At 41.9% G+C, this 25,721-nt stretch overlaps 1 protein-coding gene and 1 long non-coding RNA gene across 8 annotated transcripts in view; one reads left to right on the top strand and one right to left on the bottom strand.

The window, feature by feature from the left end:
- LOC6608433 (myocyte-specific enhancer factor 2) overlaps positions 1–25,721 on the top strand; it is a 42,742-nt gene that overhangs the window by 4,765 nt on the left and 12,256 nt on the right. For all 7 annotated transcript variants that reach the window (XM_032716067.1, XM_032716071.1, XM_032716069.1 and 4 more), the window contains exons 2-3: positions 13,010–13,225; positions 19,441–19,499. The gene's annotated coding sequence lies outside the window, so the exon portion shown is untranslated. The remainder of the gene's footprint in view (positions 1–13,009; positions 13,226–19,440; positions 19,500–25,721) is intronic.
- LOC116800544 lies at positions 10,520–24,313 on the bottom strand. The gene is made up of 2 exons (XR_004361472.1): positions 24,058–24,313; positions 10,520–10,860 (listed from the first exon to the last, which is right to left on the bottom strand). It is a non-coding gene; the product is annotated as an uncharacterized LOC116800544 (long non-coding RNA).

The following is a 25,721-nucleotide window of genomic DNA, read 5'->3' as shown; positions in this document are numbered from 1 at the left end:
TGTGGACATGATATGCCAGTAGGGATCCCCCCTCTGAATTCCTTAAGCCCCCAAGCGAAGAATACCTGTTTTCCTGGGCCCCAAACGCTTCACATTTAGCTCGTAACTAGTGCAGTAGCTGGATTGCGATTCGCGAGATAACCAGATTGCAGCAGAAGATTGCACCAAGGTGCGTATACGCCATGTGTCGCACTTCAACCTCTTCAGCGCCGCCATTTACTCCGGTTTCCACTCCATCGACACTCCACTGTGCCATAGGTTGGCGCGCTTTAATGCCGCCGTCTATTTTTAGCCATTTCTAATGAGCGGTTGCTATTTTTAGGCCAGGTGCTCGTGTTCGAGCTTTCGCCCTGCCGCTTTGCGATTCGATTTTGGTTTCGTTTTCCACTGCAGAAGTTTATTGTGTGGGGATTGGCAGACCCACTGCTGGATGGATGGATGGATGGATGGATGGATGGACGGACGGTTGGAAGTGGCCACTTGATTGCCGATCTTTGGCCATGTTTGGCTCTGTGTTTGGCTTGTCTGGCTTTTTCGCCTCTTTGCTTCTGCTCGTTCTTTTTGCCAGATCATTATCATCATCGCTGGGCATTGCAGTTTCGTTTCAGATTGTGCGTTGAGGGGGAGGAAATTGTTTTTGGCTAGCGCTGGTAATTGTCTTTTGATGGCATTGATCACTTGAGCCCAGCTAGTTGAACGGGTTTTTTATGGCTCGAATGGGAGTAGGGTATTACATGTGGCTACCTTAAGTTAAGTGTAGCAGGCAGATAAAATAAATAATATAATACATTAATACAATAAAATTATTAAACGATTATTACACGTCTTGTTAAATCGGTTAATCGCTTTATTGGCGGATAAAAACTATGGAAATTGGAGTCACCTCCTTGAGCGCCACTTCCATTCTTAAGGTTTTCCAGAGTTAAGTTAAGATCTGTTTATATTAAAATTGACAATATTAAAGGGCATTTCCTAACATTCATCTTATAAAATAGGTAAAGGTAGCAAATTAGAGGAACTTTTTTTTTTATATATTACAATAGGGCAATCGGTATTTTAAAGACTCAAAATGCGGTACTTGAAAACAGCCAAAAAAAAAAAAGGTCCGTCAAAAGGCGAAAAAAACAAACTCGAAAAAATACTTGATTTGTTCCACTTGTGGCGTTGAGTGCCAAAAATCGCCAACATCATAATGTTTGATGACTGTGAAAGTTTCCAAATGGTTCATTAAGCCGCTTAAATACACTCCGCACAGTCAGTGTGTGTCTGTGTTTATCCACATGGTGTGCAGGGTACAGTTTTGTCTCATTCTCAGCGGGCGATCATTAGAATCTGGCCAACGGGAAATGGTCACGGCTCAGACATTAGCCAGGGCCTACTTTAACTAATGGTGCAGGATGAACCACAAATTTGCTTGGAAATTAATGCGCTCAAGTTTTGAGTGCGGATAAAATGCCACTCTCGACCACCAACTACTGGTCAACCTTCAAATAGACATTTATAACTCTAATTTTAGACCGGATAAATATAGTTAGACAATTAGAGACCAAACAATGCTCAGACACAAACAATTCGATTCGAAGTGACCATAGCCAAGAGAAGAAAGCCATGTAGCCTGTGTGTAAGCTAATGAATTATCCAAATTATACGTCATCCATAAATGCTTGGGAGCCCACCAGATGGGTTTCCTCCTTTTAGAAGGCGAACTTTTTGGGGAAAAGCACCTATGATGACACTAACAATGAACTTTAGTCCTTCTGGCGACTGGTGTCCTTCGTAGGATTTGAATTGTTCTTTCGTATTAGTATTGATTCTGTTCATAAGTGCTGTACGCAGAATCGATTTTATAAAATAAAATTAATGACCTTAATAGGTTTATATGTTTATACGTATTTGCTTCCAATTAGGCGTTTAAAGGAGCCCAGTAAAAAACGGCTGGCTCATTAAAAGTGTGCAGTTGCGTGTTGAGTCTTAAACAAATTTACAAGCAATTTCATGTGTTATACAGATTTTTCTGTTGAAATCTGAATTTGTAGTCGGTATGAAAGTTTTGTTAAAATTACTGTTAAATTAGAAACAACAGTAAAGGAGCAAGTTTTATATGAGTGTGTTTAGGCAAACAGTTTCCTTCCGTCTCATTTTTCTGTGAACAAACATCTTTGAAGTTAATGTGACGCAAAGTTTTGCCGCAGACAGCCAATTCAATTGCCGCAAAAACAAAGCCAAACTTTTTAATCAGGCAAAGTTGAAGCGAATGTAAATGAGCAATAAAGTGACTTAATTTGTGTTGATGCGTAAAAAGCGAAAACATTTGTGTCTGGAATTTCTCGAGACCTTTTAAGGAACAGGGGCACTCGATCAAATCACAAAAAACTACAACTCATCATCGTACTTAAGCTTTTCAGTTAATAAGTTTCTAGTGCGCTGCGAACACGACTGTTTGGCTATCCAAAAATTAAATAAATAAATATTTGTCTTGCCAAAAAGTTCTCTCCCTCTCTCTCCACTCAATTTTTTCTTTGTTATGAATTTATAATCGAAAAAAGAATAAATAAATAAATAACAATGAAGCAGCTGAAGTATTACCTTGGGATCATTAGCAATTCGATGAGGTCGTAGAGACAGCTAGAGATGGCTAGATGGAGGGGTTGGTAGTAAGAGGGTGTTGGATAGAGGTCGGTTTGCCACGTCATGGTCTTGTCTTCGCTGAAAAATCTTTGCCAAAGCGAACTCGACTCGACTTGATTTAATTGCTTTAATTGGGCTAACCATTATTAATGAATAGAAAGAATTCTCTTTTTCGCAGTTATTACTTTTGTTTGGCTAACGGGCATCCATCCGTCTGGCAGATAATGAAGATAACAGGGTTTTGCATGAGATAACTATTTAGTGCGACTATTTTGGAATTCAGAGATTGGGGCTAATCTCTTGTTAACTCTCTAGTTCTTCTCGTTTGTGGTTTTGACGTCATTGGGGAGTTCTTCAGCTATTTGACAACCCTCCAGAATTGTCTGCTCTTGTCTGAAAAGCCCTCAAGTGGTGGAGTCCACTAAACAAAGCAAACATTGCATAGCTGAAGTGCGGAAATTGAGTTTTTTTCTGGGAGATTTTCACGGTTTTTATCTAATAGCTCGAATAAACTGATAAAATCACTATGAAGTAAGTTCCTAGCGATAAGAGCTATCAAAAAGCTTCGTTAGGAAATATGATTTGTACTAACAGCAGTGGAAGAAGTCATAATAGAAGTAATAATACATTAGGGATATTAGAACTAAAAAGCAAATCAAACTTAAAAAGATCTGTACAAAATACACATAATATATACGATGTCTGAAATGCCCCCAATACTTAAAGTAACATATTATCTGAAATATTTCAAATGACGCATACATACTTCCTAGCACAAAGAGTGGAAGAATAAGAAGAATTCTCTGCTTTGACAGCTTTCAGACTCTGACATTTTGTGCTCATCGTGTCCCGGTGATTAAGGTGTCAATTGGGCGCAAATAAAAGAATAAAAATCGAAGATGACAAGCGCGAGAGGTACGGAAAACATATAGTAAACTCAGTTAATCCGACATCGGAATCAAATAAGAAATGAGTTTTTAAACAACATGTCTTCGGTAGCAGCAGCAAGCGGAAAAAATACAAATAAGACGAAATATAATAAAAAATCTTAATCAAATACCGAAAAATGGTTACGCACAACAAGGCCTCCGAAAAAGCGAATGTGTGTGTGGATAGATTTTCGATGCCGGAGGGAGGAGAAAAAATTGGAGGGGTGGGCATGATAAAGCAGCTAAGCAAATAAATCAATAATGAAAATATTAGAGGCGACAGGTTCACAAAGTGTTTTATATGATTTGTGGCCCACTGCTGTTGTCTCTTTCTGCGGTCTTTTGGGCATCAATAAATACATATCTATATGTATATATATAAATGAAACACTGGGAATAATAGCTAAGAACAGCAAATAGAAGACAACCGGTTCTCAAGAGATTTCACGCGTGAGTCGTTAAACGTCAATTAAAGCTTAATGCGATGTCCGAAAAAGTGAGCAGCAGAAATCGGGGGCTCAAGTTTTTGTTTGTCCAACTTTTCGCTCGGCACGTGAAGCTGAAAATTTGCTGAAAGTTGCGCTTGCTCGATCAGTGATCGGTGGTACTCGTAATGCCACGGCATCCCTCTTTTCCGACACACCCCTTCCCCTCACCCAGTGATCGTGCGTTTAACTGTTAACAAATCGTGCACACGCTGATGTCATATACCTATCGCTTTCGCTCCTCTCGCTCTCAGAGGCTATCTCGTTCTTATCGCTGTTGTGATGTCATTATGCAGCCAGCTCTGATGCACTGAGAACAATGTCACCAGTGGTCATCGATCTGGAATTCCTCCACACGATATTAGTTATTTAAGATTTTACGGCTATGTGATATTTCTCAGTGTGATTGTGATTATATTGCAAAACTCGCACGCTCTCTCTCTCTCTCTCTCTCTGGGGATCTCGCTGTTTCTCCATCGCTCTTCTGATTGCTCTTCGAGCTTATTCTAATTGGATTGTGTGCGGTTGAAACCGGGAATTGTTGACTTTTTGTCATGTTTGTTTATCACTTTTGTCGCTTGCTCGGCTTGCGTTACAGTGCAGCCTGGCTATGAACACCAGTGGAGTAGTTTCCAGGCGTATAGATGATTTTATCGAGATATTCCTGTCGCCCGTATCACTTTCTCAGCTCGGTCTAGTTGTCCCACTAGCAATAAATGCTAATTTACATCATTTGGAATTTACACGTGACTTTAGTTGAGAGTCGCCATCTCTTTCCGACATTTGGAAATGTGTGTAGCTATGTTTGTTAAATGAGTTGTTGTTCGGTTGTTCATCCATTGTTTACACCCTTTGTTATTGACTCTAAATATTACGCATACGACGCGTGTGATAAAAAAAAAACTATTTGCCAGGTGGTGTAATGAAAACACGCGTTATTCAATCCTTAAGATTGTTATGTATTTAGAGATCGTTCTATTATTTGTTTTACCTTACTATGTTTTTCAGCGAGTAGAAATAAGAATATATTCTTTTACAAAGTACAGACTGTTCCATATTTTAAACAAACATCGCCTCGAATGAATCAGCTTCTCCGCCACTTGTGGCTGTTCTTATCTAATTTTCCTCAGATTTTCCTGGCATTGCACAACTTGTTTGTTGTGGAAGTTCATAAACTAATTAAACAGCAAGCCACGAGGGTTGCGAGAAATAGAAATAGGCAAACGTTATTTGTTGTATCACCGAATTAGTTTAGTTTTCCTCGGTTTCCCGCCAATTTCCCTGGCATAATTGGCTATTCCACTTTGGCGGAAAAGAAACCCGAAAGCAATCAATTGTTTGTTTCAAAGGTTGCTTTAAATGTTATCCCCTGCATATTATCTGCAAATTAAACAATTTGTGACGTGCTGGCTTTAATTGCCGGGGTTTACCTTGTTTATTTTTGTGTTGCTAGCATGTTCCATCGCTTTCTCTTCCTCCGCTTCGCGTGGTTTAATCTTCAAGGTCGCCGGCGACAGTGGGTGCACATTGCATTGAACTTGAACCAAGGGGTTGGTCGAGGGTCGATTCGCTCACTGGCTGCCAACTGGGGGCGTGTTCTCTTTTGCTAGTCGCGGTGCGTGGCCAGCTCACACAGATACTCACGCACACACAGACTGAGACTGCGGCCCACGAACACTGAACTAGACCAAGAACACCCACACTTTCACTCAAAAAGTGCATACATACAGGCGCTCGAGCTGAAATCTCTGTGTTGTGTTTTGCACTCAACGCCCCTCGGCTATGCAAGGGAATTTTCGAACCATCCACTCAACCTGCCCCTCCGTTTGTGTGTTTGCGTGTACGGCTGTGTGTCTGGGTAATGCATAAATTAATTGAATATTCAAATATTGCACTTTTTGTAGCCGAACGACTGACGTCAGTTGTGGGAACTCACCGCGGTGGCGGGGGAAGCGGTTCAACTTTAAACTTTCCGTCTATATTTAGCATCTAAAATAAGAACAAACAGCGGAGAAAGTTTTTCTACAGCTCCTATAAATGGTTTTTTTCTATTTTCTGCGCTTTTAGCGGCGTTTAAAAGAGCAGCCGCGAAAGTGTTGCCTACTTTATGGCGCTCACTTTCGGGTGTTCTTGTGCTTAATGGCTGCAGGTTGGGTGCATTGTTGTGTGCCGAAGAGCGAGGATACCTATCATAACACTTGATTCAACATGGCCGCAAACCGCAGTGGCAACAAAGGGAATGCCGCAAGACAACCGTAAATCCCATTTCCTGTGACATTTTCCCTGCGAACTGCAAGTGAAACTCAAAAATGCAACTGAAGCCAAAAGTCGAAGCTCATTACGAATGCAAAGCGCATTCCGCCTGCATTTGACGGCATTTACCAGGGGGCAGAGCCTTCTCGAAGTTCACCCAACCTCTTTACTTTGACCCCAGTGCCCTCGAATTGAGTATTACAAGCTCTAAAGTTATAGTAAATTGTAGCTTTAATGAATAACATTTCGTGAGGGAAATTTAGAAGTTCAAGTCCACAGCTTACAGTGTGTGCATTGACAAAGATAGATCGAATAAGCTATCTAACTATAGGATTTGTATATTTGGATAATCTGTGGATAATCTTCGGTGAGTTTCTGCACCTTGTTGACTACCTTCCAACTTTATTTGTCAATTTAAAACTGCCGCCGCAAATCGAGAATGCAAAGCACAACAGCGAATTCAAAGTCAGATTTTGCCACCTGTCAGGGCCAGGGATTACCACTGCACATCCCTTCAACACAATCCCAATCCCAATCCAAATCCCATTCCCACATTCACCTCGGCACTATGGGCAGCTCGTTTCAAGGACATTTTGTATGCGTCAAATGGCGTAACGTGGCAGACCCCTCCCTGCACACCTGTCCGTTCTAACTTGTTTGCATTTGAATGGGAAAAACTGGCCATAGCGAAAGTGAAGTTTTGCCGTCGAGTCACGACGTTTTGGCCATGGTCTATGACTATATTACCAACACTACCAACAACTGAACACTGCATTTGCATTCAGAGTTATTCTTTTCGCTCTTGTCTGACTGTCGCAGCGGAAATTCTCCAACCCTTTCCCCCCGTTTTTTTTCCGCCAATTGATTGACGCCGCACGCAGTTTGAATATTTGATGCCCTGGAAACGGCAAATAAATTGGTTTATCTAGCCAAAACACACAAATGTTATACTTGTTTTAGCCATAAAAATAAATTGCTAATTTTGTTGTTGCTCCTGCTCCTGTGCAGTGCGATTTTCGCGCTTCAATTTTCAATCTTCCATCTTCATAAATGGGCAAATTCGAAGGGTGCCAAGCACCCGATGTTACTACAGCATAGAATCGGGTTACCTACCTATCGGCTATATCTATCTATGTACTTTTATGTATTTGTATGTAAATATGTTTCATTTCCACATTTTCTGTGCGGTTTTGACAGGCAATGTAAGTTATTGGTTTTTAATGCGCCTCTCGTGCGCGGAAAATGTGGAAAAGGGGGGGCGTTGGAATTGTGGGTGTATATGTTTCTGAAAGGCCCATCAATAACGATGATGGGTTGAAAAGAAGGCATATTATGTAAATATGCAAATTACACGTGAATTACCAAAACATATTGAATTATGTATTTCCAGCTTGACGTTAGCTTAAATGTACGTGTAATTTAAACGAGATTATCCCTACTTGCTGAAATTCAGTTTTTATAAGATGGTATTATTTAACAAACGCTAACGTTTAAACAATATTTTCATATGTGTGGTATATTCCAGTTAAGTTTATGCGCTATTTTTTGTTGTTGCGGCATTATTTTAAAATCAATAAGTGTACAGTGAAGTTTGAAATTCTGTAATCAAAATTGTTCGTAGTTATTCAGATTCGAAATTAATAACCAATTTCATTGAATCGTGGGACTCAATTTGGTTGGAAAAGGATGGTGTGCCTTTGGTACTTCTGCTTACTTCACTGAATTTATTACGGCAAATTGGTGGAGTTGTGGGTTAAGGGGCGGGCCTTAACCCTTTGGGCCTGATATTGTTAATGCTGTCGCAAGCTTCCAGTTCAATAGGGCGCAAAGCGAATATTCTCTCCGTATTTAATCATTTAACGCCTCATTAATTCATCACATTCAATCAAATTTTACGCTCATATACGTTTTTCCATCGCCGTAAACGCAGGTGAGTATCTGTGTGAGTTTTTCCTGTCACGGTGTTTGTGCGGATGTAAGTGCGACCAGGTATCGCTTCATTGGCCACAGTAACCCGCGATTAAATTGCTTTTTCCCGCCGTATTCCTCGCGGTTTCCGCAGCGCGAAACTCATTGAGTTTTCCTTTAATTCTTTAACTTTTGCAGTATATTATTTAACGTTGGCCCTTTCCCAAAACTCATTGCATATTTAGGGGCGCACTTCCATTGACTGCATAACTTTGGTTCACACGTTTATTGGCCACGTGACAAAATGGCTAAAGAGTCGTTTACATAAGCGTAGTAATTCGCAATCGGAAGAAGGTGAAGGAATTTCGGGCAATCTGCGTGCACTTTACAATTGTAAGATTTTATTCCAAGCCGAATTAGTGGAAAAGCAGAGGCCTTTCGTACTAATAATAGTACTTGGCTAAAAGGATTTCCCGCCCGACAGTCAAATCGAAAAATCGGACGTTTGGCATTCGTTATTTGCGGATTCTGCCAACTGAGCCAACACATTTCACTGCCTGCCTTCTGCTGTTTTAAAAATAACTCCTTGTTTTGTGGAATTCCATGGAAATCATGCACATCGGGAAATGTAAAAATATTGATGTTTTCAGTGCTAATTTTAACTGATACTCTGCGGCCGGCCATCGAGTGGGAAAATTAGCTTAGCCACCCCCAGAGAAACTAAACGCAACCAGTTGGGGATCCGCGGAGGATACTATATATACATAATACCCAGTGGATATTTTTGCGGGCCATGAGGTGTACGCTATATGTGTGTGTGTGTGTGTTCGTATCTGTGTGGAAAGTGCTGGCCCTTGGCCCCTGGCCGTGGTTATATAAATAAGTGAACATTTATTTAAAAATCATCATCATCGCACTTCCAATTCCAATGCAGCAGCCACGCCGCACAGGCGGCCCCACGAAAACAGATGCTCAGAGTTTCCTTTCTTTTAGTTGAAGGAGATCGTCAAAGCAACAACACAGCACGAAAGAACACTGAACAGAACCGAAGTCGAAGGCGACCAAAATACGTGTACAATAACAAAGCAAATCAAAAACGAATGCGAACCAAAGCCCAAAAATAATACAATTCTAAAATATATCTCTCAGTGTGCGGCTGTGCGTCGCCGTGTGTGTGTCTGTGTGTGTGGCTTTTCGATTTATTTCCGACCGATCAGTCGGAATGAAGAGTTAAGAGTTTTATAAGCGATCCGCTCGAGCAGTCAAAACGCGCGCGCCATTTCGTCGCATTGCTCGGTAAATATCGGGCTGTCGATAACTTAGTTCAAATCAATAAAATATAACAAGTTAACTAAATGCAATAAAAAAGTGTTAGCATTATGCTTTTGTTATTACATTGTTTGGGAAAACATGTACAAACAGGAGTGCGAGGGAGATATTTAAAAATTACGTTTAAAACATAAATACAAAATTTTAAAGACACTAAGATATCTTAGGAAATTCTGGGCGTAAAATCCTGACTTGCGAACGTTAGAGTGGGCGTGGTCAAAATGTGTTTGTCATATCAATGTTGATGGAAATATATAACCCGATCGAATTGGCTAGTGATTAGTACTGCATTACAGGTTCCAAATCGCTTTCTTCTACCTGTTACACACATAGTTATCAACGCATAAAGTACCTACTTATACTCTAAGAGCTTTATTAGTTATTGCAAAGTTGGATACTTTAACTGTCTCATAGTCCTCATTCCGGGAATTGTTCGTTTTCTATTGCACAGTCCGTTTAAACGCTTTGCTCGCTTGTTGAATACATAATTGGCCGCTTAATACGATTGGGCCATAATATGATTAGCTTCTTCTTGGCAAAACATAAAAAGGCAAACAAAGTTCGCCGTGCAGCAAAGCCTCCTGCCCAATTTGGCATCCTTGAAGAGCCACCACAATCCAGCGGAAAAATCCTTTGTACACATACTCCCACAAAGGAAAGCACACACCCGCAGTACTCAATCACTTCCATGAAAACGCCATTAAAACGCTACGAGAGCGCTTAGCTCGAAAGCTCATCAAAAAGAGATTCTGCAGGGGATTCGACGAGGTCGGGGATTCCCCAGAGGATGGGGCTTTGAGGCCAGTCAAAAGATGATGTCTGCTCCTTGTTGGCGGCATTATTACCTTATTTCGGGTTACCTCTAATTTTAAAATGGCTCAAACGCAAACAAACAAATACAATATGAACCGAACTGAACCGTACAGAACAGAACAAAACGGATTCGAGCAAAACGAAACGGAAAAGCAGCAGAAGAAACAAAAAGCGTTTTTTATAGAACATTTATTTATAATTATACATTCTCGGTGTATATGCGATTTTCTGCGCCAGTAAAGTGAAGTGTAGGAAATATACACACGTCTATACCTCCTCGCACATATAGATTCTTGTACAATATTTTCATTTCCAATCCTCAATCCGAATCAATCGGCTCGCTTCGCTAGTGTCCGTGTCACATCGTAATATCGTTTCCATTCGACGACAATCGAAACAATCGCAATCGATCATCGGACGTGAGTGAAGCGGTGCCAATTAAATTTAATTTCATCCAGTAAAGTGCAATTCCGCTGTCATAAGTCGTGAAATTTCCCAAAATAAAGTGAAAACATCTGTTTGCGAAGAAAGAAAAAGAGTAATAAATAAAGAATTGGGAAAATTTAAAATGTTGAGTGAAGCCAGCAACATGTTGCCAGCAAGTGATGTGCAAGTTCGCCACCAGAGGTCGTTCTGTAATACTCAGCCCGATAGTGGGCGCCAGTCGCACGATCGGCTTCGGTTTTACCAAGTGCCCAACAGATGGCGCCAAAAGTGACATTCGAAAATGTAAGCAAAAAGTTAATGTTTCTAACAGTTAAAAGTGGAGCATAAGAACCCCTCAAGACTTTTCCCCGAAAGCAGCTTAGCATGAAAAGCTTATTAACTAATACCTCTGCTCTGGGCTAGGCTGGTTACTAGCAAAACAAAGGAAAAGAACTCAAGATGAGGTCGGATTAGAGGTTGACTGCGGGCTGAAGCTGTCAATCACTTTGGATGGCGAGAGGAGAGCTCTTGAGCCATTTCCGTTTCCGCTGGGAAATTTAATATGCCTTCCAGTGCATTGGTTCCCTCCCATATTCCTACTCTGCATTACCCGGTTCCGCGATTTTTGCACTATATGTTTCTGTGTCTAAAAATGTTTGTTGTGCCCCTTTTTCGAGTTTACCCGCTACTCTTTTCCGCTTTGTGCAAATTTTATTGCTAGCCCTTAGTTAATGTGGTTTATAAATTCCATAAGATTAACGAGTAATATTTATTCCAGTACTTCTACTTAAATATATCTACTTCTCCAAAACATTTTTTGAAACGGGTAAGGAATATAATTTGTCCTCCCCAAATACTTTTATAATTTTGAATAATAATAATGAATAATTGAAAAAATTTATTAATTATTTATCCATTTTATAATTATTCGTCTATGCTGTTTGTTTTTCGTCATGTTGTTTCTAAATTGCAAAAAGTTGTTTATTTACGCAAATTTTTGTAGACTTTGGCCGACAGCCAACAATTGCAAATGTTCAAAATTTGAAAAACTGAAAACGGCACGAAAAATTACGATAAATGCAAAGAAAAAAACCGTGACAATTCGGAATTTCAACTGAACGAAATCAGCTCAAAACATAAATACGATTTAAAAACAATAACTTTTTGTGAAGAAATAAATATTTTGTGTATTCAAAAAGAATTATAAAGTATATTCTGACTTTTTGACACAGAAACAGAGAGTTTCAAAGTATTCCTATATACATAAGTATATGTTGTGGGCGTCAGGGAATGTTAAAGGTATAGAAGATGTATGCCATCGATAGAAAACGAGGGGAAGTGGGGTAGCAAAAAGAATAAAACGAGGTGGGCAATGTGGAAAAATATTGAGGGGGAAATTTATGAGACACAACTGCCAGCTGAATCTGTTTGATGTTTACTTTTTTGTGTCTGTGTGGTAACGATTTGTCAATACCCTAAATGAAAAGGGATTGAATCCGAAATTAGAGACCTCATTTTTAAGGAGTCTAGTTTTTAAAAAGCTTCCAAATAGATGACCCTCTTAATTCGGCTTTAAAGTTCCAGGAACTTCTGAGTGTGCGTTGGTGTTTTTTGAAGTTTTCATTTTTTTTGAAGTAGCCACAGGAGGTGGCAGTCTGAGGCACTCATAGGTAGCCAAGTAGCCATTTCACTGGAAATGCCATGGCAACGCAACAAAGGGAGCACCACAAGCACACGCTTCTCTCGCGGACCAATGATATACAGAAAGCTGATCAAGTCTATGGCAACCTGGGTGGATGGGGTATGTGAACATGGAGGAGCTGCCTCCGATTGTCTGCTGCTGGGGATGTGAATGTGGATGTGGCTGTGGCTGTTGCCGTTGTCGCTGAAGCATTTCATTAGCCACCCACGCACTCTGACACTCACAACCACAGCAAAGCGGCACACAGATACAGATACTGCCGCAGAGATACTCCGACTCTGTGTGGGCGACTGTTGAGCACAGCACGCGCGCATTTCCCTCAACACAAGAGAATCCTGCAAGTGACTATCTGCCACCCCAAATGCCATCTCCATCGCCATTCCAAATGCCACCTCATCGACCCCCGAAGACCCCCGACCTGTTGCATTTTGTGTAGGCTCGCCACAGCGGGGGACTCACGTTTGCGCACATTTCTTCTGAAAACGATAGAAAAGCACTTGTGCAATGGCTAATATATATCCCCATTTTACTTACAGTTATACAACAAATCTCAGGTGGAAGCAGCAGTGTCAACGTCAATGTCAATTCCCATTAACTGCATACAATAAGCCAATGTACAAATCCGTAATATAAGTGATCCACGCGAGTTCTCTAGGACTCTGTTTTGGGTAGTCACGGGATGCTCGTTGAACACTGGCCATAGATTTTCTTTCGGAGCGAATTACTGCAGGGACAGTTGTCTCCCATATAAAGTAAGTGTTAAGTGTTAAGTTTAAAGATTATAATGCTTATTAATTATAACAGTGTTAGATGCCTTATAGATTACTTTTAAGTAAAGACCTTTCTTTTGGTCACTATATGACAGTATACAGTTCCAATATTAAGTCTTTTAGTTCTCACATAATTTTGGTTATAGTATTTTGATTATGAAAGTGTAGATCTACAAGAACTGCTACATTATACAGTATTTCTAGCGAAGTTTGATTGTATTACGAATCGCAGGTTAATTTGGCATACGTATATAGTGGACCTGTAAGAGCTGGTGCTGTACACAGAGTCGTATCCATTTCGGAGCAGCTTTCTTGGCTCTCGACCGGATTCCTGGGCAGTCTGCGACTACGAATACCAGATCGGACCAGACCTACAACAACAGCTGCGTATGCGAGATGCGCACAGACACAGATACACTGGCAATCGCACACACAGCCAAGTATCCAATACTTTCAATTAACGTGAAACATTTTCGCCAAGAATGTTTCCTTCCCTTTGCCATGGAAACAGGGAGGGAGGGAGGTGGGTTCGGTTGGGAAATTTGTGGGGAAACAAAAGCATTGTGTTACAAAGTTCCGTGCAGATATCGATGGTTTTGAATTGCCGAGCTCCAAGAAGCAACACCATTTGCAGCTAATTAAGTACATATCTGCAGAGCTTCCTCTGTGTGTCAGAATTTTTCCTCTGGCATCATATCGAACGTCATTGAATGGCGCCCCGTCCCGCTCTCTCCTTCGTTAATATAACATTATATATTCAGGGGATCATCAAGTATTCAAGCACGCGTCGCCCAAATGTATACACATCGGCGTGCGTACATATATATAAGTACTTATATACTTATACATGCATATACATATATCTATTCGACGAACAAAGGGCCGGAAAAGTTCACCTGAAGATAAAATTTGTTGCAAACGCAGGGCGAGTTTTGTTTCTTTTCCTTTTTGTTTACGCTCGATAATTGCACTCGACGACCGCAATAAAGGAAAATTAAAGTTTCCCTTTGGCGGGCCACTCCGCCGCTCCCCCCCCCCATTTTCCGACCCCCTTTGACATTTGTGCAGTTTTGGCTTGACGTCGTCGTCGACGTCCCGTTCTCTGTCATTTCATTTGCAGCTTTAAGTATTTTGGCCGCGGGCCAAAATGTTTTTCATGTCTTGTTGTCGCTATGCCACAGGCACAGCCACACACTCTCGCATACTCACACTCACACTCACACTCATACACATGCACATTCACCGGCGGCAGGCGAGAGGGACAGTTAGTGATTAAGCGTGAAAATATCAGATCCATCCCATCCCCATCCACGGGGTGGTACAGCAACCGCAACAGCGTCAAGAAAGGAAAAGAAAACAAGAAACTGGCAAAATTTTCTAGTTTTCTGCAACATTTTCTGCGACCGTTGGTCTCTGGTTTTTATTTGTTTTCTTCGCGTTTGGTTTTTGGCAAGTGCTGTATGCAAATTAAAATTGTTTCAGCGCAGATAAAATGTAATGTGAAGAGGGCTGAGCCAAAAGAAATGAATTTAATTCAATTTGAAAGATCCAATTCAATTGCGGCGAAATGGAGCTTGTTTCGGTGCAGAATAACAGAATTTATGGAAATGGTCAACGAAATGTTAGCTTAACAGTTTATTCTGACTCATTGGTAAAACAAAGAAAAAATTTTAATAAATATTAGTTTTCACTCAAATGAAAGAAGTCTTGCAAAATGTAATATAAAATATTTTCTTAAAAAAAGTGAGCAATATTTAACTTTTTGATAGTCTTGTGGAAAAGGAGGCAGAACAGCTGATTAAATCTTTTGTTTTTAATACATTACTTTAGGTCAGATTTCATTTTATTTCAGATCTTTCCTGTAACTTAGGATTTCTTAGATCTCTAGGGATACTCAAGAAAACAAGCGAATCGTAGCGTTATTCAGAATTTTTTGCATTCCATTTGTTTTCTTTACCAATATCGCATAGCTCTGGATCATATATCGATCTGAGGCACACACATTCTGGCATTACGATTTCCATGTGCTTTTCCACGCCGGGATTATCCAGCTTGCCTGCCAAGAAATACGAGCAAAGGGGCCAATACAGCTATATGGCCCCAACGTAAAGAAGATATATACACAGATATTTGTTTATACGGAATGTCAGTATAGCAAACACTGGCATCCTCTCGCTCGCTCCTTGCCCCTTCCCTTGTATTTGTATCTGTATCTGCATCTGTGTCGGCATCTGTATCTGTATCTGTATCCGTATCCATCCATATGTGTTTCTGCAGCTGCGCAATTGGCGACGACAGACATCAGGCGCTGTTAGCTGACATGGACAGCAACTGGTAGAGCGGGCAATATAGGATACTATATAGAGGTGGAGGAGGAGGGGGAATGGGGAGAGTGGGAGGGTGACATACCGCATGGGTCTTCATTTTGCAGTTACACATCGTGGCGCTTTCGTAACGCATTTTGGCAGCACCTGTCTTCCCTACCCTCGGTGTCCACCACCCCTTCCGCTCTGTCTCTTCCCCACAGAAGCAGCCATTGCAAAATCTTGTGTAGAAAGATCGGAAAATTTCGAAAGAGAATTGCCGAGGAAAACTGAAATTTAATCAGCAAACCCACACCGATGTAGTTTTGGCAGGGGCCCGAGCATAAGTGTGCGGAAGAAAGGTGTGGGGAAGACTCACACACGAGCACCCGAAGAGAGGGACCAAAGCAGCGCAACGTAATGTGGCCACACACACCAACGCAGATCGTAGAGAGAGGTGTGTAGAATGGGTGGAAAAGGGGGAAGACTGGCGATCGAGGCGAGCACTTTGTCTATATTTAGCCCGAAATGCAAATGGCGTCAGCGCTCACGCACACACTCAATTGCACAGACAGGCGAGAGGTGGGTTCCACTGAGGTGAGTTCACGGTTTTTTGCGCATGCGCTCCTTGCCCACACGCCGCCATTTTGAATATCGCCGATCGCGATACAGAAAAACGAAAACACAGGAAAACGCAGTGAGAGGAGAAAAATTCAATCTAAAAACCTGTATAGATTTTAATAGATTTTTCCTCTTGGGCCATAACTAAATTTAAGATTTTGTTTTGGTTTTTGTTTAAATTTAACTTGTGAATGAACTGGCCAGCCGATCAGAGACAACAACAGGTCGCCACCCCCTTTAAGGCCCCCAAATATTATCAATTTTCTGCAAGCGCCAAGTAAACAATCGATTTGAGCTAAAAATATTATTGGCCCGAGTTTTATTTTTACAGAAAGCGCACGGGCACGTGCCGTGTCTAAAATCGTGCAGAAAGCAGATATAGAAATATAGCCACAGTCGTAGATGCGGTTATAGATATAGTTCTCTGCGTTTGCATCATCTCATCATAATCGCCGGGCTGTCCGCTCGTCTGGTTTGGTTGTTTCCATGTTTATACGGATTTCTGAGTTTATGTTTGCCTATTCTTATTGGTTTCTACATGTTCCTAATGCCCGGCTGTTTTGCATTACCGCTCGACGGGGTGGTCCAGAAATGCAGACAGACGATCTGCCCACCCATCGAAAAACGGAGGCCCGACTTGTCTGTAGATTTGTTTTGGCGGCGCCTTTTTCGGAAAACTTTTTACATGTATTTGGAAATATGGAAAATGAGTCGTTGTAGATTTTGGTATATTAGGTATTCAAATGGAAATCTTAACCTTTTTAGTTTAACCATATACGGATTATTTTTGCAAAGAACCTTAAATACCCATTTTCTTTATTTAGCGCCCATAGTTTAGATATGAGTTTAACGAACTTGTCAAAAAGCTTTATTAAAAATTCCTATAGGACATTTCGATGGATTTCCTAGGCATCTCCTAATCTTTATTTAGATGTCCCCGCCTTCCGACCAATTGTTTTTCTATACCATTTGCCCATGGTCTCAGCTGTGTAACCCCAAACCGAAAGTGACAAACAGCATTATTGAAAAATTATGATTTCTTGGGCATGTCCCCAAGGCGTGACGAAGATCGAGGGATACACATGTGCATGCAAAGGTGGGCTGGAGGGGGTGTGGCCGTGGCCAAAGGATTGTCTGTGCTCCGCGGTGCCCAGTTCCCGAGTGCATTCTTCCCTCCCCGCCGCGTGGATTTCAACCGATCTGCGCTGGAAAAAAGCCACGTAGAGCACGCGTGTTGTGTGCAGGCAGAGATTTGCCATGGATTTACCCCTCGGCTTCGGATCTACTCGGATATAGCTGCCCCGCTCAGTTTACTAATTGCTTCCGTTTGCCGATGCTACGGGTGCTACGGCTGCCCGAAGGGGAGTCTCAGGGGTCTAGAGACTCATTTTAATTGCATTTCTTTTAACGGTAACATCAGTGGCAGCAGTTTGCCCCCATCCCCCACCGCAGTCCCTCTTGGCTGCCTGTCAGTCTGGGCGACGGTCTGACGGTCTGATGGTCTGATATTCTGATTCCCTGCCACGTCAATAACATTTGCGTACGGCAGAGATGCGTGTCGGTGAACCTGCCCATGCATATGTATGTGTGCGCTCATGGGTGTGGGTGTTGAGGGGTTCTTCATATTTTCCAGCTCTGGACTCCTTTAATGGGAATTATCCTGCACTTAGTTGTTTACAAAAATCATGTTCTTTAACAAATGTTGTAAAGCCCCTTTGGGCTCCGCCTCTGTCTAGGCTTTGTTGTAGTTTCGGAGGCCGAATAAGTTAAAAAATCAAAGGAAACATTGCGAGTACTTGCTCGAAGATATAGACATATGTACATATGTGTATAGTATGTACTCACATAACCTACACTGAAGTCATAAACATTTTAAGTTTAAAAACCAAAATTCTTCATACAAAAAATGGTTGAATACTTGTTAAATAAAGAATAGTTAACACATTGGTATTTTTCTTTCAGTTTTAATGTGGTTTTTAATATATTTTTGTACTTTTAAGTAGTTTCAATTTCATAATTTTTTCGCCGAGTGTATGGAAAACCATAAGATGTTTCGACATCGATGCGCCTTATGGCCGCTGCTGCCGCTTCAGTTGGCTTTAGGTGAGAAAGACAACAATAAAATGTGGCTGCAGGCTCCTAAACAGATACAGATACAGAAACAGAAACAACCGCACACGGATACGGGGCTCAAGTGCCTCCATTCCGATGCCCAGACATTCTCGACCAGAGAATCCGCAGTCGAGGAGAATGTTATGCTAGATATGCCATTTGACTTCTGGTTCGGAAACTGCAAATGCAATGGCAACCAGGAAACGACCTCGCCATCCAAATCAGCAGCTAAAGGATGCGCCCACTTGAGACCGGGCTCGCTATCGGTAATCCCGTCCATCCAGACCGGGGAAATGTGCCTCATTTGGCCTGGGGATTTCCTGAGTGTCTTTTATGCAACAAACATCTGATGGAAATTAGTTTGAGAAATAGTCCTCACGTTGCAAATGCTGATTGGGCGAACATAATTTTGTTTCTATAGGGTAGGGGTGTAAAGAATTGACTTCATCATTATTACTAGGATTATAGAATTTAATCTTAATTTAATAACATTGATCTTAATATAGTTACGATTTTGGTTCCTTACATTGGTTACTAAATTGAACAAGAAGAACGTGCGCAATACTTCAGAAGATAGTTTAAAAGCAATTCTTAATGGAAGTGATAGGTTCTATATATCACCACCCAATCTCCCCGAGCAGCATCCCAAGTCGCTGCGTCACTTGTTGAGCCTTCAGATGGCTCACTGTTCCGCCGCCCTACTCCTTGGTTCCCCACGCATTCAGTGGCTTTGTTTGCGGCTTCGGCGAATGTCGCTTTGCATCAGCTTACAAGATTTATGGTATCCTTTCAACTTTAAACCCGCTCTGCTCACTTGTCGTCTGGGACTCACGCAGCAGCTTCTCGGTTATCCAACTCGTTATCTGAGTTCTTTTAGTCGATTTTTGCAGGGGGTATGCCGCACATGTGCGGACCCCGACTTTGCCACCGATTTCTGGGGCTTCTGGAGATTCTTGTGATTCTGGGGTTTCTGGGCGGGGGGCGCGAACAGCGCGATGCAGGAGGTCAACGTGGTACGCGTGTGCATTGAACTGAGCGTCATAAATCGCTGGCGTCACGGACGCGTTTTCGCAGCTCGGCGTTTTGTCGTAAGCTGCCCCTCCCCCCAGTGGCCACCCAATTTTCTAATTTCCATTTTCGTATTTTTCCGCCTCTTTGCAGCTCAATCTTTTGTACCTGTTGTGTCGGCAAAATTGCTGAAAGCGAGCTCCCCGAAGAAGGTGAGTCCTTAGAACCTGTTTTGTTTTTCGGCTTGTTTCGCCTTCTTATGAATCACGTGCCTCGTATTATGAAGCTGGCCAACAAACACACACGCACTCGTGCGCAAGTTTGTGTTTGTGTATGTCTGTGTGTGTGGGTGCAAGGCAAATATTTACACTCAATGGAACATAATAAAGACATTAGGGAAATATTGCGTTATGTGGAGGCATAACTCAGGTTCTGTGGGTGGAAATTGTATAAACTTATCAACCCGCCGCCACCCCCTCGGGTTTTCCTTCTGCTCGTTTTCTCTCCCGCTGTGTGTGAGTGTGTGTGTGTGCGGGACACTTTTCTTTATTGCTCTGCGAGCTGTCAATTTCCGTGTGTCTGCTTGTCTGCCTGTCTGCTTTCCCACCAGTTTTTCCCATCCCTTTTCTCCAGCCAGGATGCTTGGTATTGTTTTCCACTAGTTCGGTTTTTGTTGGTTGGAAAAAAGCAGAAGGTAGTTTGGTTGTCTAGTGTTTACATTAGTCCGCACATTAAACAGCAGTCGCTGGAGTTTTTCATAGGCAACAAGTTTCCTACTACACAATCTCGGAATCACAATAAACAGTATTTCGTGGTAATATTTAAAACAAATTTTCGGTTGGATTTGTTGTTTACTTGGCAAGGCAAGAAGTTATGACAGGACTAAGTTCTAAATTAACTTAAATTTTGTATTTTAAAATACTAGGACTTTAATAATTGTTTCTTGTTATTTTCCACCCTACTTAATACCATGGATTCCAATTGTGATGCACGTTATTTATAGCGCATTTTCCTTTCAAAAAGCGTTTTAACAAGCTAAAATGTAACCTAAACCGCTTTTCAATGCCGTGAATTGAAGCAACCGAGGCCAGCAGCTCACTCCCACTCAAACTTTAGTTTTCCCCAGTACATGAATGTTTTTGTGTGTTCCCGAGTTTGCTTCAGTGTCAGCTGGGATATGCATAAATAACATTGATTGATATGCCACCCACTCGAAATTTATTCGCTAGCTATTCCGAATGTTTCAAAATGATTACCCAACTCACTGTCGCTCGCCGAATGATATGCCACTTAGTTGATACTGAAGCACACACTTTATGAGTCCATCAATGGGCCAACTTATGAATGAATGCGAATCCAGTTTGGGGGAACTCAATTAGCTCACCTTGAATGTATGTCATCCGTTTCAATTATAAACCTTTTTGCAGCTCGTCCTTGCCCCAAAAAAAGAGTTCTCGCATTAAATATGTGCCATTTTCCCAAACCAGCTCGAAAGGAAAAGTGTGAGGAGTTGAAAAAAAAACAGTTTGGTAACAAGGGAAAATGGTCGACGGTGACAGTTTTGCGGACGGCAGGTCGTTCAGTTCAGGATGTGTGCTAGAACAGTTGAAAAGTTTTCTATTTGCCGTGCCATGCTAATTGCAAGTCGGGATGACAGTCGAAGCCAATTAGAGGCCAGTTTTCGCATTCTAAGCCAGTCAAAATGGAAGGTTAGGCATCCGACCTTCTTCTCTGGGAACTTATCAGTCATGCAAACAGAGAAATGCTTTCACCGTCAAATCTCGAATCCCAATCCGAATTCGAATCCCTCGATCCTTCGCCCCGCAATGACACACGTGTTAAGGTGGAATTATTCGGGCTGACAGCCTGAAACTGTAGCTAAAAGAGGCTCTTCTGCGACGTTGTCGCAATGAAGGAGCGGTAAGGGGAACAGTAGCGTACTTAAGCTGGCATTTAATCACATTTAAATTGTACTCAGTGCCCGGGGAAATTGATTGAGATTTTTATGAATTAGGGAGCAAGTCGGGGTCCTAAGCCCGTTTAAGTCGAGCAATTGAAATGTAATTAGGCAATGCTAATGGCGACACCTACCCCTCTCCTTTGGCAGGAAGTCGACCAGCTCCCCAGAGACTTTTCCGCGTCGAAATCACTTGGGCTGAACTGAACTTCCATTGCTTTTTTCGGGGCCCAGCATTTGCATAATTGATACCACCGCAGACATTTTTCAATTTCGAAATCTCGACGAGCAATTAAAAAGATGTTTTTCCCGTAATTCCGTATGCTTACAACCCTCCGGATACACTTGGTGCTGTTCTACTGCTGGGTATCTGCAAGATGGGCATGGCACGAAGGGCAATTTGAATGAGATTTATGAAATTACCTACGCAGCGTTTACAAAAACATCAACGGCGGAGGGCGGTAGCGTGGATATGAGTTTCACGTGGCTTGGCTTGGGGTACTCGAAGATCCCCCTGAAGAAACCCCTGCCAAGCAGTTAAAGTCGGACTCAACGCACATTGAGGCCGATGCTGCTGCTGATGCTGCCGCATGTTGCACATGTGTTGAGTGCATGCAACATGCAGCATCAACCGTACGGCGCACAGCATCGGGCTACATGGTCATGCGCAAATCGCCGGGCGGCGTTTATTGAATTAAGACTGTCGACGACTGTTTGCAGTTGGCAGTTGTCGCACCCAGTGGAAGCGTTAAAAGTCACAAGGACACTGCAAACGGGAATCGGAATGGAAATGGAAATGGGATTGGTAATGGGAGTGGGAAAGGGATCTTCGGATATACACACATGGATCGTTTGCTGCTGGGTTCGGTTCTCAAACTGCAACATTGTGGCGCCGCCGAGAGGCGAGGGCCATAAAACGGGTAACTTGGTCGCGCTGCACTTGGTATCGGTTATGCGTGATTTTTACAGAATCCATTCACTCGACGGGACGGAGCAATATCTGCGGCATCTGGCATTCGCATATTACTCGGAAAGTCACGTTAAAGTTGCGTCCACTTAACTGCAACTGCAATATGGGCATTCTTTAAGATTTCACCTCCCTCAATGTCCTTTTGTCTGTGTTTTAACTATCACTCCATTTATTAAATCTCAGCTTACAGTAAGTAAGAATATCGTTTAATATATTTTCTTATTGATACAAATGCCATATTGTAATGGCTAATCACTAAAATTGTCGCTATTGGAATTATCTTTATTGTTTATAAATAGACGCAAAATCATTTCTTATATGGGTTAGAACTATAGATGACAAAGTGTAAGAAACTAACTTTTATAAATACACTTTATACAGTAGATTTTTTTTCTGGTTGAAAAGTAGCCACAGCATTTATCTGCCTCACAGAATTAGACTAATCACATCCAACGTTCCCAATTTTCCTGTCTTTATAAAAGTCAATTTTTGTAATAAACTCTATTCAGATCAAGTAGGGGTACATGTATCCCTACTTTATTATCTTTTCGCCTACAAAACCTGCATAATAGAGCGTGTTTAAGGTAAATAATATCTCGCTTAACGCAACAATAGACAGACAGGGTCTGGGTCACAGGGCTTTGGATCCCACTTGGCTGGCTGGCGGTCCGATTCACAAATTAAGCCCCAACTTTAGCCATACTACTTTACCTCTGTCTGAATAGGCAATCATCAATCGAGCAGAAACAATGAATCGTTGGTTGCCGCACACCCTAGGATCCTACGGGTCCTACCCTTTGTCCCTTCCGATTCCTTCCATGTTGTGTATATTTATTAAGCCTACTAGCAGACGATTTAGTTCAACATTCTAGTTCACATCGCAGCTAAGAAGAACAGCAGTCTTAATTTTGAAGTTAATATCACCTATTACAAATGAAATTAATTTTAATGATAGTTATACCATACTTCACGTTTCTAAAAGGCGTAACCAAAGCTAGTAAGTATGCCACATCTTTTGTAACAGGGTATCGAGTATATACTTATCTTTTTCCGCTGCCAAACGCAGGTCAACAAAGTTTTTATTAAGCTGCGTCGAGGGGGAAAACTAATGGTAGGTGGGTGTTTATAGAGAGGATCCAGTGGCAAGGACAAATAAATAAAATACACACAAAAAAAACCCAGATAGTGAGCAAAGCGGGAGGGGAGAGGTCCTGGAAGGCAGGGAGATACGGATACAAAGGAAAACGGAAACCAAAGCGATGTTTAGCAGGGGTGTAGTGAAGGGGGGTGGTGAAGTGGGGGATAATTAACATTTATGGGAGGTTGCCAGAGTGGGACAACAAGCTCTGCGAGGGAACTAAATGTAACTGTTGCTGATTGATCAAGTGTGTGGGTGAATGTGCGTGTGTGTGTCTGGCTGGGGCACAAACAAAAACCATATGTTTCTCGTTCGACTCCCGCACGCACTCACTCACAAACCGAATTACTCACTCACCCCCACCAGCCCCCCACTCTAACGATCCCAAACCCCGCCACCTCTCGCTCACTCTTGCTTTCGTTGTGAGTAAGAACTCAAAGTCAGCGACTGCGCACTCTCTCTGTCTCTCCCGCTCTCCCATTGCCCGGCAATGTGTGTGTGCGATATTCTGTTACACAAAAAGGCAAAAACAAAAGGCACCGTTAGAAGGTGTGCGCGTGTAAGTGAGTTCACCACGAAACGAAAATCCTCACCGCCAGCATACGTATACGTGTCCGTTTGCTGGCTGTGCGTGTGTGTGAGTGTGCGACTGCGAGAGAGCCTGGCGCAGTCCAGCTGTGTGCGGGCGTATCTGTGTGTGCGTACTTGGCGTTACGACGTCAACGACGGCATATCCGTCAGTACGTTTGTACGCGTCCGCAGCGCCGCTTCTTCAGTTTTTCGGTTTTCGGGATTTCGAGATTTTGAGATTTCGATTCGATTCGATTTCGGCAGATCAGTTTGCGATCCGTTTGCGAGTTCGATATTTTCATTCCGAGCCAACGATCCAACGATCCGATTCCGCTAGCGATTCACAACAGATAGAGATACTAAATCGAACGCCGCGAGAAATTATGCTGTCCCGCTGCTCTCGCACTACGTGCAATAATTTATTTTTACTCCATATAAACAAATTCAACGTCTATTTCCAAAAATAAATGGCAACAATAATAAAAATAACAACAGCCGTCGGACAATTATAAGTTTTTATTTTTAACTTTTATTTGCGCCAACCGCCGCCGCGACATCCCCGCCCCCGCCAGCCCGGACTTTGTTTATATTTACAAAAAGCTAAAGCACACGACAAACACAACAGCAAACATATCACTGACTGCATTTCGCCCCGATGTTTATCGAACGAGCGGCGTAAACAAAGCCAGAATTCAAACAATAATTCAATTTGCATCTCAATTGCAAAGATTTTCGTGTGTGTGCTCGGAAACATTTGTGCAAACACCTCGCCAGCGACCTGACATCCCCAGAAAAGTTCAAAACTCGTCGGTTTCTATTGAGTAGTGTATTTTTGAGAACATTTTTCGAGGAAACGGAAGCTCAGCTGAAAAGCGATTCATGTAAGTTTATCTATTGCAATGAGGAATGTTTTCGGTTTGAAAACTAGTTTTTAAAACCAGGTGAAATTAATTAATTTTGCAACATGGGTAGAACGATTTTCACTCTTGTATTTAGAATAATTTTTCCTGTTTGTGATAACCATTCGACTGATATTTACAAGCGTCATAGAATCCAATTGAATGCCTCATTTCAATATAAGGGATTTTTTGTTAGTCATACTTTTATACACATTTTTAAATCAATTATAAATTATGAATTATAAAACCTAATTTTGGTTATCATATACACCTTATTCATTTTTGTTTTCTTATTGAGTTATCATTCCGCCCAAAGGCTTAGTAATTATTTACAGATCATCGATGGGCTGTAAACCGCTCCTTTTATATGCCGATAGGGCAATTTGATTATTTATAATTTACAATTACAAAAACACTGGCAGCCGGCATGTCGGCAACCAAATAAGCAAGTTACCCATGCAAACTGACGTCATCGCTGAGCCAAACGTTGGGATTCCGAAGAAAAAGAGAGATATCAGCCTGGTTTTCGAATTGTGCCTCGCTATGTTGATTCCAGTTATTCCCTTTCAATTGATATCATTCGATGTTTCAATTTCTTTTCTTGCGATTTAATGCTGAGAGTGGCTGCCATACACTTGGACGGGCGAGCACGCACACACAAATACTATATACGCTCGCTGATAAGCGATTTTCGTATCAATATTGAGGGCCCGCGACAACCGTACTCCTCCGGCGAAGTTCAAATCCATTTCCCTGCTATCAAGTTCTTTTGCATGTAGTTTTTATGGCCGACCGACCGACCAACCGACTAACAGACTGATTGACTGGCTGGCTGGCTGATTGGCGAATTTGCTGATAATTGTCTGCACTTTGTTTCAGCCAGCAGCAAATGCACAGTCA

Source organism: Drosophila sechellia, chromosome 2R (genome assembly GCF_004382195.2).
Source record: "Drosophila sechellia strain sech25 chromosome 2R, ASM438219v1, whole genome shotgun sequence".
NCBI classification, from domain to species: domain Eukaryota; kingdom Metazoa; phylum Arthropoda; class Insecta; order Diptera; family Drosophilidae; genus Drosophila; species Drosophila sechellia.
Note: the sequence above shows the minus strand (reverse complement) of the source record. Positions and strands in the feature narration are given on the sequence as shown.